Source organism: Salvelinus sp. IW2-2015, unplaced genomic scaffold, assembly GCF_002910315.2.
Source record: "Salvelinus sp. IW2-2015 unplaced genomic scaffold, ASM291031v2 Un_scaffold5580, whole genome shotgun sequence".
Lineage (NCBI taxonomy): Eukaryota > Metazoa > Chordata > Actinopteri > Salmoniformes > Salmonidae > Salvelinus > Salvelinus sp. IW2-2015.
Genome location: NW_019946845.1, coordinates 1 through 17,795, shown reverse-complemented (window position 1 = coordinate 17,795; position 17,795 = coordinate 1). Strand labels below are relative to the sequence as shown.

Sequence of the window (17,795 nt, the reverse complement as noted above, 5' to 3'; positions counted from 1 at the left end):
CCCTATCAGATGACCAGAGGGAGAAGTATACAAGTCCACCTCCCACACTACTAGTCTGTTCCCTATTCAGATGACCAGCGAGACGTATTACATCCACCTCCCCAACACTAAAGTCTGTTCTCTATCAGATGACCAGCGGGAGAAGTATACAATCCACCTCCCAACACTACTAGTCTGTTCCCTATCAGATGACCAGCAGGAGAAGTGATACATCCACCTCCCAACACCACTGTCTGTTTCCTATCAGATGACCAGCGGAGACGTATTACATCCACCTCCCCACACTACTAGTCTGTTCCCTATCAGTGACCAGCAGGAGAAGTTATACATCCACCTCCGCAACACTTCCACTAGTCTGTTCCCTATCAGATGACCAGCGGGAGAAGTATTTACATCCACCTCCCAACACTACTAGTCTGTTCCCTATCAATGACAGCGGGAGACGTATACATCCACCTCCCAACATTACTAGTTCTGTTCCCTATTCAGATGACCAGCAGGAGAAGGTTACATCCACCTTCCACAAACCACTACTATCTGTTCCCGATCAGATGACCAGCGGAACGTATACATCCACTCCCAACACTACTAGTCTGTTCCCTCAATTCAGATGACCAGCGGAGAAGATTACATCCAACCTCCCAAACACTACTAGTCTGTTCCCTATCAGATGGACCAGCTGAGAAGTATACATCCACCTCCAACACTACTAGTCTATTAACCTATCAGTATGACCAGCGGGAGAAGTATACATCCAACCTCCCAACACTTCTAGTCTGTTCCCTATCAGATGACCAGCGGGAAAGTATTACATCCACCTCCCAAACACTTACTAGTCTGTTCCCTATCAGATACCAGCGGAGAAGTATTACATCCACCTCCCAACACTTCTAGTCTGTCCCTATCAGAGACCAGCGGGAGAAGTATAACATGCCACCTCCCAACACTACTAGTCTGTCCTATCAGAGACAGCGGGAGGAAGTATACATCCACCTCCGCCACTACTAGTCTGTTCCCTATCAGATGACCAGGGAGAAGTAGTACATCCACCTCCCAACACTATTAGTCTGTTCCCTATCAGATGACCCAGCGGGGAGAAGTATAGCATCCACCTCCCAACACTACTAGTCTGTTCCCTATCAATGACCAGCTGGAGGAAGATACATCCACCTCCCAACACTACTAGTTCTGTTCCCTATCAGTGACCAGCTGGAGAAGTATACATCCACCCTCCCAAACACTACTAGTCTGTTCCCTATCAGAGACCGCGGAGAAGTATACATCCACCTCCCAACACTACTAGTCTTTCCCCTATCAGATTGACCAGCGGGAGAAGTATGACATCCACCTCCCAACACTACTATCTGTTCCCTATCAGATGACCAGCAGAGAAGTATACATCCACCTCCCAACACTACTAGTCTGTTCCCTATCAGTATGACCCAGCAGGAGAAGTTATATACATCCACCTCCCAACACTACTAGTCTGTTCCCTATCAGATGACCAGAGGGAGAAGTATACATCCACCTCCCAACACTACTAGTCTGTTCCCTATCAATGACCAGCGGAGAAGTATACATCCACCTCCCAACACTACTAGTCTGTTCCCTATCAGATGACCAGCAGGAGAAGATACATCCACCTCCAAACACTACTAGTCTGTTCCCTAGTCAGATGACCAGCTGGAGAAGTATCATCCACCTCCCAACACTACTAGTCTGTTTCCCATCAGATGACCAGCGGGAGAATAATAACATCCACCTCCAACACTACTAGTCTTTCTCTATCAGATGACCAGCAGGAGAAGTATACATCCACCTCCCAACACTACTAGTCGGTTCCCTATCAGAGACCAGCTGAGAAGTATACATCCACCTCCGCAAACACTACTAGTCTGTTCCCTATCAGATGACCAGCGGGAGAAGTAATACATCCCCTCCCAACACTTACTAGTCTGCTTCCCATCAGCATGACCAGAGGGGAAGTATACATCCACCTCCCAACACCACTTAGTCTGTTTCCCTATTCAGATGACCAGCAGGAGAAGTATACATGCACCTCCCAACACTACTAGTCTGTCCCTATCAAGAGACCAGCGGGAGAAGTATACCACCCACCTCCCAACACTACTAGTCTGTTCCCTATCAGATGACCAGCAGGAGAAATATACATCCACCTCCCAAACACTACTAGTCTGTTCCCTATCCAATGACCACGGGGAGACGTATACATCACCTCCCAACACTACTAGTCTGTTCCCTATAGATGACCAGCGGGAGAAGTATACATCCACCTCCCAACACTACTAGTCTGTTCCCTATCAGATGGACCAGCCAGGAGAAGATACATCCACCTCCCAATCACTACTAGTCTTTCCCTGTCAGATGACCAGCGGGAGAAGTTTACACCACTCCCAACCACTACTTCATAGATGACACAGCAGAGAAGTATTACATCCACCTCCCAACACTTACTAGTCTGTTCCCTATCAGATGACCAGTGGGAGGGAAGATACATCCACCTCCCAACACTACTAGTCTGTTCCCTTTCAGATGACCACGGGAGAAGTATACATCCAAACCTCCCAACACTACTAGTCTGCTTCCCATCAGATGGACCAGTGGAGAAGTATACATCCAACCTGGTTCCCAAACACACTAGTGCTGTTCCCTATCAAGATGACCAAGCGGGGAAAGTATACATCCACCTCCCAACACTACTAGTCGTGTTCCCTAATCAGATGACCAGAGGCAGAAGTATACACCCACCTCCCAACCACTACAGTCTGTTCCCTATTCAGAGGACCAGCGGGAGAAAAAAAATGTATACATCCGACCTCCCAACATACTAGTCTGCTTCCCTATCAGATGACCAGCGGAGAAGTATTACATCCACCTCCCAACACTACTAGTCTGTTCCCTATCAGATGACCAGCAGGAGAATATTTACATCCACCTCCCAACACTACTAGTCTGTTCCCTATCAGATGACCAGAGGAGAAGTATGACACCCACCTCCCAACACTACTAGTCTGTTCCCACAGATGACCAGCGGGGAGAAGATATACATCCACCTCCAACACTACTAGTCTGTTCCCTATCAGATGACCAGCGGGGAGAAGTATACATCCACCTCCAACACTACTAGTCTGTTCCCTATCAGATGACCAGCAGGAGAAAGTTATACATCACCTCCCAAACACTACTAGTCTGTTCCCTATCAGATGACCAGCGGGGAGAAGATACAATCCACCTTCCCAACACTACTAGTCTGTTCCCGTGTCAGATGACCAGCAGGAGAAGTATACACCCCCCCCCCCACCTCCCACACTACTAGTTCTTTCCCTATCAGATGACCAGCGGGAGAAGTATTACATCCACCTCCCAAAACACTACTAGTCTGTATCCCGTATCAGATGGACCAGCGGGAGAATATACATCCACCTCCCAACACACTAGTCTTGTTCCCTATCAGTGACCAGCAGAAGAAAGATACACCCACCTCCCAACACTTTTTACTAGTCTGTTCCCTTCAGATGACCAGTGGGAGGAGAAGTATACATCCACCTTCCCAACACTACTATGTCTGTCCCTATCAGATGACCAGCGGGGAGAAGTATACATCCACCTCCCAACACTACTAGTCTGTTCCCTATCAGATTGACCAGCTGGAGAAGTATACATCCACCTCCCAACACTACTATCTGTTCCCTATCAGATGACCAGCTGGAGGAAATATACATCCACCTCCCCAACACTACTTAGTCTGTTCCCCTTTATCTCAGATGGACCAGCGGGAGAAGTATACATCCACTCCCAACACTACTAGTCTTTCCCTATCAGATGGACCAGCGGAGAAGTATACATCCACCTCCCAACACTACTAGTCTGTTCCTATCAAGATGGACCAGCAGGAAGAAGTATACATCCACCTCCCAACACTACTAGTCTGTTCCCTATCAGATGACCAGGCAGGAGAAGTATACATCCACCTCGCCAACACTACTAGTCTGTCCACCTATTCAGATGACCAGAGGGAGAAGTAGACAATCCACCTCCCAAACACACTAGTCTGTTCCCTATCAGATGACAGTGGCAGAAGTATACATCCAACCTCCCAACATACTAGTCTGTTCCCTAATCAGATGACCAGCAGAGAGTTACATCCACCTCCCAAAACACTACTAGTCTGTTCCTATCAGTGATGGACCAGCTGGAGAAGTATTACATCCACCTCCCAACACTACTAGTCTGTATCCCTATCGAGCATGACCAGCGCGGAGAAGTATACATCCACCTCCCAGCCACTTATAGTCTTTCTCTATCGGATTGACCAAGCAGGAGAAAGTATACAATTCCAACCTCCCACCACTACTAGTCTGTTCCCATTTCAGGATGACCAAGCTGGAGAAGTATACATGCCACCTCCCAACACTACTAGTCTGTTCCCTATCAGATGACCAGCAGGAGAAAGTATACATCCACCTTCCAAAACACTACTAGTCTGTTCCCTATCAGCATGACCAGCGGAGAAGTATACATCCACTCCCAACACTACTAGTCTGTTCCCTATCAGATGACCAGAGGAGAAGTATACATCCACCTCCCAACAAACCACTAGTCTGTTCCCTATCAGATGACCAGCAGGAGAAGTATACATCCACCTCCCAACACTTACTAGTCTGTTCCCTATCAGATGGACAGCGGGAGAAGTATACACCCACCTCCCAACACACTAGTCTGTTCCCTAATCAGATGACCCAGCGGGGAGAAGTATACACCACCTCCCAAACACTACTAGTCTGTTCCCTATCAGATGACCAGCAGGAGAGTTATTACCAATCCACCTCCCAACACTACTAGTCTGTTATCCCTATCAGATGGAACCAGGGGGAGACGTATACATCCACCTCCCAACACTACTAGTCTGTTCCCATCAGATGACCAGCGGGAGAAGTATACAATCCACCTCCCAACACTACTAGTCTGTTCCACTATCAGATGACCAGCGGGGAGAAGTAGTACATCCACCTCCAACACTACTAGTCTTTTCCCTGTCAGTAGACCAGCGGGAGAGTATACATCACTCCCAACACTTACTTGAGTCTGTCCCTATCAATGACCATGGGAGAAGTAGACATCCACCTCCCAAACACTACTAGTCTGTTTCCCTATCAGATTGACCAGCGGGGAGAAGTATAACACCACCGGCCCCAACACTACTAGTCTGCTTCCCGTCAGATGACCAGCGTAGAAGTATACATCCACCTCCCAACACTACTAGTCTGTTCCCTATCAGATGACCGCAGGAGAAGTATACATCACCTCCCAACACTACTTAGTCTTTCCCTATCAGATGACCAGCGGAGAAGTATACAATCCACCTCCCAACACACTAGTCTGTTCCCTATCAGATGACCAGAGGGAGAAGTATACACCCACCTCCCAACACTACAGTCTGTTCCCTATCAGATGACCAGCAGGAGAAGTATACATCCACGCTCCCAAACACTACTAGTCTGTTCCCTATCAGAATGACCAAGAGGAGAAAGATACACCACTCCCAACACTTACTAGTCCTGTTCCCTATCAGATGACCAGCGGAAGAAGTATTAATCCACCTCCAACACTACGAGTCGTTCCCTATCCAATGACCCACGGGGAGAAAGTTACAGTCCACCTCCCAACACTACTTAGTCTGTTCCCTATCAGTATGACCAGCAGGAGAAGTAACACCCACCCTCCCAACACTATGTCTGTTCCCTGTCAGATGACCAGTGGGAGAAAGTATACATCCCACCTCCCAACACTACTAGTCTGTTCCCTATCAGATGACCAGCGGGGAGAAGTATACATCCACCTCCCAGACAACTACTAGTCCTGTTCCCTATCAGATGGACCAGCGGGAGAAGTAACACCCACCTCCCCAAACACTACTGTCTGTTCCCTATAGATGACCAGCGGGAGAAGTATACACCCACCGTCCCAACACTACTAGTCTGTTCCCTGTCAGATGGGACCAGCGGAGAAGTTATACACCACCTCCCAACACTACTAGTCTGTTCCCTATCAGATGACCAGCAGGAGAAGTAATACACCCACCTCCCAACACTACTAATCTGTCCCTCAGATGACCAGTGGAGGAAGTATACCATCCACCTCCCAACACTACTAGTCTGTTCCCTATCAGATGACCAGAGGGAGAAGTATACATCCACCTCCCAACACTACTAGTGTTCCCCTATCAGAGACCAGCGGGAGAGTATACACCCACCTCCCAACACTACTAGCTGTTCCCTTCAGATGACCAGCGAGAAGTATATACCCACCTCCAACACACTAGTCTGTTCCCTTCAGATGACCAGGGGAGAAGTATACATCCCACCTTCCAACACTCACTAGTCTGTTCCCTATAGATGACCAGCGGAAGAATATAACATCCTGCTGCTTTTGAACGTGGTTCTTCTCGTTTTGAGGATTTCAAAGTGTTGGAAAATGACATGCTGTTGGTTTCCTCTCTCCTTCATGTGGATAACGCTCCACTGACCTGCAACTTGAGCTTATCATCTTCAGTCTGATGCAGTGATTGGAGAACTATCAAAACAATGTCCTGACGAGGTCGCATCTCTCGATGAACAAACTTTCCAAGATTAGAGTGGAGCTCAGAAGATGTTTGTACTGTTTGGGAACCTATGTATGTGAACAGACATTTCAGTGATGAAATATAACAAGTCAAGCACAGATCATCTCTTACGACCTCACTCTCAGCAATCCTGGCATAGCGACGTCAGAAACTATACCTGACTTCACTGCTCTAGTCAATGCCCATCAGAGACTTCACTGCTCTAGTCAATGCCCATCAGAGACTTCACTGCTCTAGTCAATGCCCATCAGAGACTTCACTGCTCTAGTCAATGCCCATCAGAGACTTCACTGCTCTAGTCAATGCCCATCAGAGACTCACGCTCTAGTCAATGCCCATCAGAGACTTCACTGCTCTAGTCAATGCCCATCAGAGACTTCACTGCTCTAGTCAATGCCCATCGAGACTTCACTGCTCTAGTCAATGCCCATCAGAGACTTCACTGCTCTAGTCAATGCCCATCAGAGACTTCACTGCTCTAGTCAATGCCCATCAGAGACTTCACTGCTCTAGTCCATGCCCATCAGAGACTTCACTGCTCTAGTCAATGCCCATCAAGACTTCACTGCTCTAGTCAATGCCCATCAGAGACTTCACTGCTCTAGTCAATGCCCATCAGAGACTTCACTGCTCTAGTCATGCCCATCAGAGACTTCACTGCTCTAGTCAATGCCCATCAGAGACTTCACTGCTCTAGTCAATGCCATCAGAGACTTCACTGCTCTAGTCAATGCCCATCAGAGACTTCACTGCTCTAGTCAAGCCCATCAGAGACTTCACTGCTCTAGTCAATGCCCATCAGAGACTTCACTGCTCTAGTCAATGCCCATCAGAGACTTCACTGCTCTAGTCAATGCCCATCAGAGACTTCACTGCTCTAGTCAATGCCCATCAGAGACTTCACGCTCTAGTCAATGCCCATCAGAGACTTCACTGCTCTAGTCAATGCCCATCAGAGACTTCACTGCTCCTAGTCAATGCCCATCAGAGACTTCACTGCTCTAGTCAATGCCCATCAGAGACTTCACTGCTCTAGTCAATGCCCATCAGAGACTTCACTGCTCTAGTCAATGCCCATCAGAGACTTCCACTGCTCTAGTCATGCCATCAGAGACTTCACTGCTCTAGTCAATGTCCATCAGAGACTTCACTGCTCTAGTCAATGCCCATCAGAGACTTCACTGCTCTAGTCAATGCCCATCGAGACTTCAACTGCTCTAGTCAATGCCCATCAGAGACTTCACTGCTCTAGTCAATGCCCATCAGAGACTTCACTGCTCAGTCAATGCCCATCAGAGACTCACTGCTGTCATCGAACTGCATCATCAGAGACTTCATCTGCTCTAGTCAATGCCCATCAGAGACTTCACTGCTCTAGTCATGCCCATCAGAACTTCACTGCTCTAGTCAATGCCCATCAGAGACTTCACTGCTCTAGTCAATGGCCATCAGAGACTTCAGTCATGCTCAGTCAAGTGCCCATCAGAGACTTCACTGCTCTAGTCAATGCCATCAGAGACTTCACTGCCTAGTCAATGCCCATCAGAGGAACTTCACTGCTCTAGTGCAATGCCCATGCAGAGACTTCACTGCTCTAGTCAATGCCCATCAGAGACTTCACTGCTCTAGTCAATGCCCATCAGAGACTACTTGCTCTAGGGCATGCCACAGAGACTTCACTGCTCTAGTCAATGCCCATCAGAGACTTCACTGCTCTAGTCAATGCCCATCAGAGACTTCACTGCTCTAGTCAATGCCCATCAGAGACTTCACTGCTCTAGTCAATGCTCTAGTTTAAATGTAATGTTGAGCTCCCTCTCTGTCTTGTGTTTTTGTGCATAAATACCCGTTAACAAGAGTTCTGTCCGTGGTGCTGAATGCACTTTTCCCTCCGTGTCGTTCATGTTTAATAGTGAAAATACCAAAAGGAGAACATGGTTTATTTCTGCGCGTGCTGAAACAGTAAAATAAGTATCTTATCTGGACGTGATTTACAGTAGTGTTGAATGATAATATGTCACAGTCATGATGTAGAATCCTGTAATAGGAGTTTTTATTATTTTTATTTAACCTTTATTTAACTAGGCAAGTCAGTTAAGAACAAATTCTTATTTACAATGACAGCCTAGGAACAGTGGGTTAGACCTGCCTTGTTCATGGGCAGAACGACAGATTTTTACCTTGTCAGCTCGGGGATTCGATCTTGCAACCTTTCGGTTACTGTCCCAACGCTCTAACGACTAGGCTACCTGCCGCCCCATTCTGGCCTGCGATGGCAAAAATATATTCTAATGTGGCCCTCCATGGAAAATGGAGGCGTGCTATTGAACAACATTGTATATTTCTATACTAACAAGGTTTAACTTTATACTAAAACATTTAAGTCTAAGATTTAAGACTAATTTCAAGTCAAAGAACTGACAGGAAAACTTATTTTCTTCAATGTTTTAATAAAAATGTGTAACATCAGAAAGACAAACAAAAGAAAAGGGGAAAAAAGTGGAAAACCACAAATTCAACTACGAAGTTGTTTTATCAAAAGAAACGTATTAATGAGCATGTTGCTGACGGTCTTCAATATATCCAGAAGCATTGTTACTATTCCCAACAACACTGTTCGTTTAATCAGCCAGCCAATCAGCTTCTCTACCAACATGGCTACCTACCATGGGGAAACCAGACAGAAACTCCCCGGTCAAACACGGCCACCTGGTGTCTAACCAGGGTACTGCAGTGAGGACAAGCCATTACAGAGCCACCTGGTGTCTAACCAGGGTACTGCAGTGAGGACAAACCATTACAGAGCCACCTGGTGTCTAACCAGGGTACTGCAGACAAGCCATTACAGAGCCACCTGGTGTCTAACCAGGGTACTGCAGACAAGCCATTACAGAGCCACGCATGGGTCTAACCAGGGTAGATGCAGAGAAAGGCCATTACAGAGTCACATGGTGTGTAACCAGGGTACTGGCAGACAAGCCATTACAGAGTACTGGGTGTCTAACAGGGTAGCTGCAGAAGACAAGCGATACAGAGTCACCTGGTGTCTAACAGGGTACTGCAGAGCCCACTAAGGTCACCTTGCAAGGAGGGACTTCAGACACTCAGAGATAAGACTCCACCAGGCCACTGAAATGCCAGTCAGAGATGGAGCCAGGGTCGTCAACTCAGACGTGGACTCAACTTGTCAGTGTCAGGTAAGGAGCGTGGATTGGCTGCAGGACCGGATGCTGTCCAGTGTCGGGTAAGGAGCTGATTGCTGCAGGGACCCGGAATGCTGTCAGTGTCAGGTAGGAGCTGATTGGTCGCAGGACCCAGATCTGTCCAGTGTCAGGTAAGGGCTGATGTGGCTGCAGGGCACCGGATGCTTGTCCTACGGAGAGTGTACGGTGTAAGGGAGCTGATTGCTGCAGGACGCCAGATGCTTTTCGCAGTGTCAGTGTAAGGAGCTGATTGGCTGCAGGACGCCGGAATGCTGTCCGAGTGTAGTAAGGCGGCCGATTGCTGCCGGAGTCGCTTCGCGTCAATGGGGGGTTTCCCCCGTGCTGCAGCGGAATTTGTTTGGGCTCTGTGGTAGTGGTGTTGGTACCGTCAGAGGGATTAGGAGGTCGGTCGGTTGACAGACAGAGGGGTCGGCGGTACAAGCAGAGAGGGTGGGCTGGAACAGAGGGGTGTAGAGGTCGGTTCAGAGGGTCCGTACAACAGAGAGGTGGCGTGTGCAACAGAGAGGTCGGTGGTTACAACAGAGAGGTCGGGGTACAAAGCGAGTTGAGAATGAGGGTAGAGGTCGGGTGGTAGCAACAGAGAGGTCGGGTAAATGTAACAGAGGAGAGGTGCGGTGGTTAAGAGAGTGCACAACAGAGAGGTCGGTGGTGCACGAGTCGTGGCAAAGAGAGGTCGGGCGTAAAGACAGAAGGGGTCGGTGGTACAACAGAGGGGTCGGTGTACAAACAGAGGGGTCGGTGTACACAGAGAGGTCGGTGGAAACGAATGGGTTAGAGGTTCGGTGGTACAAGACAGGAGAGGTCGGCGTACAACAGAGAGGGTGTTCATGAGATCGGTGTACACCACAGAGGGTGGTACAAGAGGAAGGTGAAGGTACAACAGAGAGGTCGGTGGAACAGAGGGGTTTAGAGGTGGTGGTACAACAGAGAGGTTCGGCGGTAACAACAGAGGGGTCGAAGTGTACAAACAGAGGAGTGCGGTGGAACAGAGGGTTAGAGTCGGTGTACAACAGAGAGGGTCGGTGGTAAACAGAGGTCGGGTGGAAAGAGGGGTAGAGGTCGGTGGTACAACAGAGGGTCGGTGGTGACATACAGAGGTCGGTGGAACAGAGGGGTTAGAGGTCGGGCGGTACGAACAGAAGGGGTGTCGAGAGTGGTAAAGGAGGGGTTGAGGTCGGAAGGATAGCGGGATGAGCGGGTAAAAGAGGGTCGTTGGTACATACAGAGGTCGGTGGAAACAGAAGGGGTTAGACGGTGGCCGGTACAGACAGAGAGGTCGGCGGTACAAACGAGGTCGGTGGAGACGCACGAGGGGTTAGAGGTCGGTATGCACAAGCAGAGGCGTCGGTGGTACAGACAGAGGTCGTGGAACAGAGGGGTTAGAGGTCGGCGGTACATAGACAGAGCAGGTCGGGCGGTACAACAGAGAGGTCGGTGGGTACAGCAGAGGGGTTGAGTCGGTTGGCTAAACAGAGAGGTAGAGGTCGGTGGTAACAACAGAGAAGGTCGAGAGGTACAACAGAGGGTGCGGTGGTACAAGCAGAGGTCGGTGGAAGACAGAAGGGTTAGAGTCGGCGGTACAGTGACAGAAGGGAGGGTCGGGTGGGGGGTTACAAACCAAAGAGGTGTCGGTGGAACAGAGGGGTTAGAGGTGCGGCGTATCAACAGTAGGAGGTCTGGCGGTACAACAGGAGGTCGGGGTGGATCAGAGGGGTTATGTAGTCGGTGGCACATACAGAGGGTCGGTGTACAACAGAGGTCGGTGAACAAGGGGGGTTAGAGTCAGGCGTACCAAGCGTAACATGAGAGGTCGCGGTAACAACGAGAGGTCGGTGGTTAAGCACTACAGAGGGGTTTAGAGTCGGGTGTTGTTTTAAGTGTACAACAGAGAGCGATCGAGAGGTACAACAGAAGGGGTTAGAGGTGCGGTGGTACACGACAGAGATGGGGGTCGGTGGTAACAACAGAGAGGTGCGAAGGTAGCACCTAACAGAGGGGTTATGAGGTGCGAAGGTACAACAGAGAGGTCGAGAGGTACAACAGAGGGGTCGAAAGGTAGGCAACAGACGGAGGTCGAAGATACAACAGAGGGGTTAGAGGTCGAAGTACAACAAAGAGAGGTCGATAGGTAGCAACAGAGGGGTCGAAGGTACAACAGAGGGGTTAGAGGTCGAAGGTAGGGCAACAGAGGGGTAGGGCTCGAAGGTACAACAGATTGAGGGTCGAAGTACAGACAGAGCGGGTGCGAAGTACAACAAGTAGGGGTCGAAGGTTACCACAGAGAGGTCGAAGGTTTGTGACAGGACAGTGAGGAGGTCGAAGATACAACCAGAGGGGTTAGAGGTCGAGAGGTATACAACAGAGAGGTCGAAGGTACAACAGAGCGGTCGAAGGGTAGCAACAGAGAGGTCGAAGAGTACAACAGAGGGTCCGACAGGTAACAGACAGAGGGGTCGAAAGAGTACAACCAGAGGGGTTGATGGTCGAAGGTATCAAACAGAGGGGTTAGCGGTCGAAGGTTACCGACAGAAGAGGTCGATGAAGGTAGCAACAGAGGGGTCGAAGGTACAGAACAGAGAGGTCGGGCGGTACAAACACAGAGTAGGTCGAAGGTACAACAGAGGAGGTTCAGAGGTCGAGAGGTAGCACAGAGAGGATTAGAGGTCGAAGGTACAACAGTAGGGGTCGAAGGTACAACCGAGGGGTTTAGAGGTCGAAGGTAGCAACAGAGAGGTTAGAAGGTCGAAGGTCACACAGAGGGGTCAGAAGGTACAAACTAGAGGAGTTCGAAGAATACAACCGAGAGGTTAGAGGTCGGTGGACACCAGACAGAGAGGTTAGAGGTCGAAGGTAGTCAACAGAGAGGTTACGAGGTCGAAGGTACAACAGAGAGGTTAGAGGTCGAAGGCTACAACAGAAGGGGTCGAAGGTACAACAGAGGAGAGTCGAAGGCTGACAGAACAGGGAGTCGACAGATACAACAGAGAGGTTAGAGTTCGGTTGGAGACAAGACACGAGAGGTCGAGAGGTACAACAGAGGTGGGTTAGAGGTCGGTGGTACAACAGATGAGGTCTGGAAGGGTACAACAGAGGGGTTAGAGGTTCGGTGGTACAAGTACAGAGGGGGGTTAAGAGGTCTTGGTACACCAGAGAGGTCGATAGGTACCGTGAAACAGAGGGGTTAGAGGTCGGTGGTACGGACAGACAGAAGGTGCTTTTAGAGGTCGGTGGGCCAACAAAGCAGCCGGGTGTCGATAGGTACAACAGAGGAGTTAAGGTCGGTGGATAAGCAACAGAGGGTTCGAAAGGTACATAACAGCGGGGTTAGAGGTCGGGTGTACATACAGAGGGGTTAAGAGGTCGGTGGGTAGCAGCAGAGAGGTCGATAGGTACGACACAGGAGGTCGGTGGAACATGAGGCTGGTTAGAGGTCTGGGTGGTACAGGACCAGAGAGGTGCAGAAGGTACACACAGAAGGGGTCGAAGGTACAACAGAGAGGTCGAAGGTTACAACAGAGGGGTTAGAAGTCGTGGTACAACAGAGAGGTGCGGTTGGTACCAGAGGGGTTAGAGGTCGGCGTACAATACAGAGAGGTCGCAGGTACAACAGGAGGGGTTCGAAGGTACAACAGAGAGGTGCCGAAGGTGACACAGAGGGGTTAGAGGTGGTGGTAGACAAGCAGAGATGGTCGAAGGTACAACAGAGGGGTTAGTAGGTCAGGTGGTACAACGAGGGGTCGGTGGTTAGCAACAGAGAGGTCGGTGGTACAACAGAGAGGTTACGAAGGTTCAACAGAGAGGTCGGTGGAACGTGACGGGGTTAGAGGTCGGTGGTACAACAGAAGGGGTCGGTGGTAGCAACAGAGAGGCGGTGTACAACAGAGAGGTCGGCGTAACCAAGCAGAGAGGTCGGTGTGTAAGAGAACAGAGAGGTCGGTGGTACAATAACAGAGAGGTCGAAGGTACAAACAGAGGAGGTCGGTGGAAGGAACAGAGGGGGTCTAGAGGTCGGTGGTACCTAACAGAGAGCGCTCGGTGGTACAAACAGAGGGGTTAGAGTCGTGGTAACAAACAGAGGGGTCGGTGGTAGCTGAGACAGAGAGGTCGGATGGTTACAACAAGGAGAGCGTCGGTGGTACACACAGAGAAGGTCGTCAGTCTCAAACAGAGAGGCTGTCGGTGGAACAGATGGTTAGAGGTCGGTGTGACAACAGAGGAGTCTCAGTTGCGGTGGTTATATGGGGGGGGCGGTCTGTACGCGAGACAGCGGGGCCGCTAAGTCATCACCTACAGGTCATGAACCTGGGTTGGTGGGGGATGTGGACGATACAGCGGAACGATGTTGTTTGTGACCCAGGGAAAGAAGGTTTCTTCTCTCTGCAGTATCGGGTGAGTCGCAGGCAGCCCTATGAGTAGATGGTCTGCTCAAAATCAGGACCAGCAGAACATAGTCCTCTGTGTGGTTGAACCACGCCTGAGTAGCGATGCATCTGACCGACCACTCATGACCAGCACCTGACGGGAGGAAGACACATTTACATTTTTTTACAATTTTAGTCATTTAGCAGCCCCGCTCTTATCCAGGAGCGACTTACAGTAAGAGTGCATACATTTTATTACATTGTTTTTTAACATACTGAAGACAGGGATATCCCTACCGGCACCGGGAGCCTCACCCGAAAGGACCAGCGACGGGACGACGAACGTAAAAGCCTTATTTAGGGACCCGCAGACCATGGCATCGACGAAACGAGCTCCCTACGCGGCCAAACCTCCCTAACCGGACCACGATCGCTAATGCCAATTGGTGCGTTCGCCCCACAGATCTCCGCGGTTGGCTGGTTCGGCTTGCGACAGAGCCTGGGCGCGAACCCAGCCCAGCCTGGCGCGAACACCACAGAGACTCTGGTGGCGGCGCTAGCACTGCGATGGGCAGTGCCCTAGACCAACTGCGCCACCCGGGAGTAGCCATAGGACAGAGCGGCCTTTCTAGTGACGGGCACACGTTATGGGAACCAATGATTCCCAATCAAAAAAAAAAACCAATCAGAATGCCACGCTCCTCTTTGTCCTAAACTCAACAGCGCACCGACCTCCTCTCTTTGTCCTAAACTCCACCCAGCAGCGCAGACCGTCCTCTCTTTTGGCTTTTCTTGCGTTTTTGGCGGCCGGAGCCGTGTGCCTTGTGACGAGCGGTTTAGTCTAGTTTCCCACTCAAGCCAGCAAGCCAACCCTCCTCTCTTTGTCCTAACTACAACCACACCCACGACCTCCTCTGCTTTGTCTCCCTAACTCAACAGCACGGCACCTCACTCTCTTTGTCCTAACTCAAGCCAGCACCACCTCCTGGCTCTGTGTGTGCCTTAAAAGCGATCAACAGCACAACCATCCTCTCTTGTCCTAAGACTTCTAGCCAGGCTTCTACCGGACCCCGGTGCGCTCGTCTTGTGTCCTAACTCACATCTCGCTAACGGGTTGCACCTCTCTCTTTGTCCTAATCTAAACAGCTACCAGCCTCCTCTCTTTGTCATAACATGCAACCAGGCACCTAACGCGTGGCCTCTCTTGTCCTATAATGCTACCAGCACGACCTCCTCTGCTTGTCCTAAGACTCAACCAGCACACTCCCTCTCTTGTCCTAACATCAACCCAGCCACCTACCTCCTCTCTTGTGCCTAACTTCAACCACGACACCCTGAACCTTCCTCTCTTGTCCTATATCCAACCCACCCGCACCAGCTCCTCTCTTTGTCTTAACCTCACCAGCACCACCCTGCTCTCTTTGTCCTACACGTCAACCAGCACTACCTCCTGCTCTTTGTCCTAACTCAACCAACAACGCACCTCCTCTCTTTGTCCTAGACTCAACGGCAACACCACTCCTCTCTTTGTCCTAACTCAACAGCCCGCAACCTCCGTGCGGGCTTTGGTCCTAACTCAACTCCAACACCGCACCTGCCGCTCTCTTTGTCCCTATACGTCAAAGCCAACACCACCTGCCTCTTCTTTGTCGGCTAACTCAAACCAACACACCACGCTCCTCTCGTTTGTCCTACACTCAACCCTAGCACCACCTCACCCTCCTGCTTTGTCCAGACTCAACCCTCGCACCAAGCCGTCCTCTCTTTGGTCGCTAACTGCAACCAAGGATGCGACTCACTCTCTTGGTCCTAACTGCAATAAGCGCTAACACCAACCTCCTCTCTTTGTCCTAACTCAACCAGCAACCAACCTGCCTGCTCTTTGTCCTAACTCAACCTACAACCCACCACTCCTCTCTTTGTCGCTAACTCAACCAACACCACCCACCCCATCCCTCTCTTTGTCGCTAACTCACGGCAGCACACCAGCCATCCTCTCTTTGTCGCTAACTCAACAGGCCCATCTCGCTGCTTCTTTGTCGCTAATCAACCAGCACGCAACCTCCTCTCTTTGCGCCCCTAAACATGCAACCAGCACCAACCTCCTCTCTTTGTCCTAAACGTCAACGGCAACACCAAGACGTCCTCCGATGCTTTGTCGCTAACTCAACCAATGCGACCCCGTCCTCTCTTGTCCTAATCAAGCCAACACCACCTCCTCTCATTTTGTCCTAACTCAAGCGCAGCACCACCTCCTCTTGCCTTTCGCTAACTCAACCAAGGCACCACCTCCTCCTCTTTGTCCGAGCTAACTCAACAAGCACTACCTCCTCTCTTGTTGTCTCAACTCACCCACACCCTACCCGTCCTCTCTTTGTCCTAACTCAACGCACAAAGTGACCACCTCCTGCTTGCTTGTCCTAATCAACCAACGCACCACCATCCTCTCTTTGTCTAATACTCAACCCCACAGCCGACCCTTCCTCTCTTTGTCCTAACTCAACCAGCAGCCGCACCATCCTCGTCTTTGTCCTAAACTCAACGGGCAACACGCACCAGAATCCTCGTCTTTGTCCTAACTCAACCAACACGCATCTCCTCTGCTTATGTCCTAACCTGCAAACAACCACCATCCGTGTCCTCTCTTTGTCCTACACTCAACCAGCACACTGCGCTGCTCTTTGTGCCTACTCACCAGCACCACCTCCTGCTCTTTGTCCTAACTCAACCAACACCACGTCCTCTCTTTGTTCCTAAACTCAAGCCAGCACTCACCGTTCCTCATCTTTGTCCTAACTCACGGCAGCACCACCTCCTCTCTTTGTCGGCTAACTCAACCAGCACCACCTCGTCTCTTGTCCTAACTCAACCTATTCTTTCAGCACCACGCCTCCTCTCTTTGTCCTAAGCTGCAACCAACACCTACCGTAGTACGCTGCCCTCTTCTTTGTCTAGTTCTCACCTAACACACTCATCTTTAGGGGGAATATGGTCAGGGTTTAAAGCTCTAGTGTCTGAGGGGCGGTCAAGGCTAGTGCTCGGGGAGGGGGGGGGGGGGGGAGTCACGGCTAGTGCTCTGGGAGGGGGGGGTCAAAGGCTAGTGCCCTTCTGGGGAGTGGGAGGGGGGGTCACAGGCTAGTGCCTTGGGGAGGGGGGGGGGTCAAGGCTAGTGGGCTCGTGGGGTGGGAGGAGCGGGGGGGGGGGTCAAGGCTAGTGCCTCTGGGGAGGGGGTCAAAGGCTAGTGGTCGGGGGGTCAAGGCTAGTGTCGGGGGGTCCAGGCCTTAGTGTTGGGGGTCAAGGCCGTAGTTTCTGGGGGTCTAGGCTAGTGTCTGGGGGGGGGTCAAGGCTCAGTGTCTTGGGGGGGGGTCACAGGCTACGTGTCTTGGCGGAGGGTCAAGGTCTAGTTCTGGGGGGGGTCAAGGCTAGTGTCAGGGGGGGGGGGCAAGGCTGCGTGGCGGGGGGTTTGGTCAAGGTCTGAGTGGGCCTCTGGGCTGAGGGGGGTGGTCAAGGCTCCCGTGCCTCTGGGGAGGGGGGGGGTCATAGCGCTAGTGCCGTGCGTGGGGAGGA

At 50.8% G+C, this 17,795-nt stretch overlaps 2 long non-coding RNA genes across 4 annotated transcripts; one reads left to right on the top strand and one right to left on the bottom strand.

Moving 5' to 3' along the window:
• Nucleotides 1-9,073: 9,073 nt before the first annotated feature.
• LOC112078369 (uncharacterized) lies at nt 9,074-9,542 on the bottom strand. The gene is made up of 2 exons (XR_002895668.2): nt 9,498-9,542; nt 9,074-9,402 (listed from the first exon to the last, which is right to left on the bottom strand). It is a non-coding gene; the product is annotated as an uncharacterized lncRNA (long non-coding RNA).
• A 1,015-nt stretch (nt 9,543-10,557) lies between these two features.
• LOC112078368 (uncharacterized) lies at nt 10,558-13,834 on the top strand. 3 transcript variants are annotated; one of them, XR_011478631.1, is made up of 5 exons: nt 10,558-10,587; nt 11,996-12,029; nt 12,234-12,253; nt 12,741-12,760; nt 13,823-13,834. It is a non-coding gene; the product is annotated as an uncharacterized lncRNA (long non-coding RNA). The 3 variants fall into 3 exon arrangements; XR_011478632.1 differs by lacking the exons at nt 12,741-12,760; nt 13,823-13,834 and adding an exon at nt 12,473-12,493; XR_011478630.1 differs by lacking the exons at nt 12,741-12,760; nt 13,823-13,834 and adding an exon at nt 12,473-12,493 and having other exon boundaries at nt 10,558-10,607.
• The last annotated feature ends 3,961 nt before the right edge of the window (nt 13,835-17,795 follow it).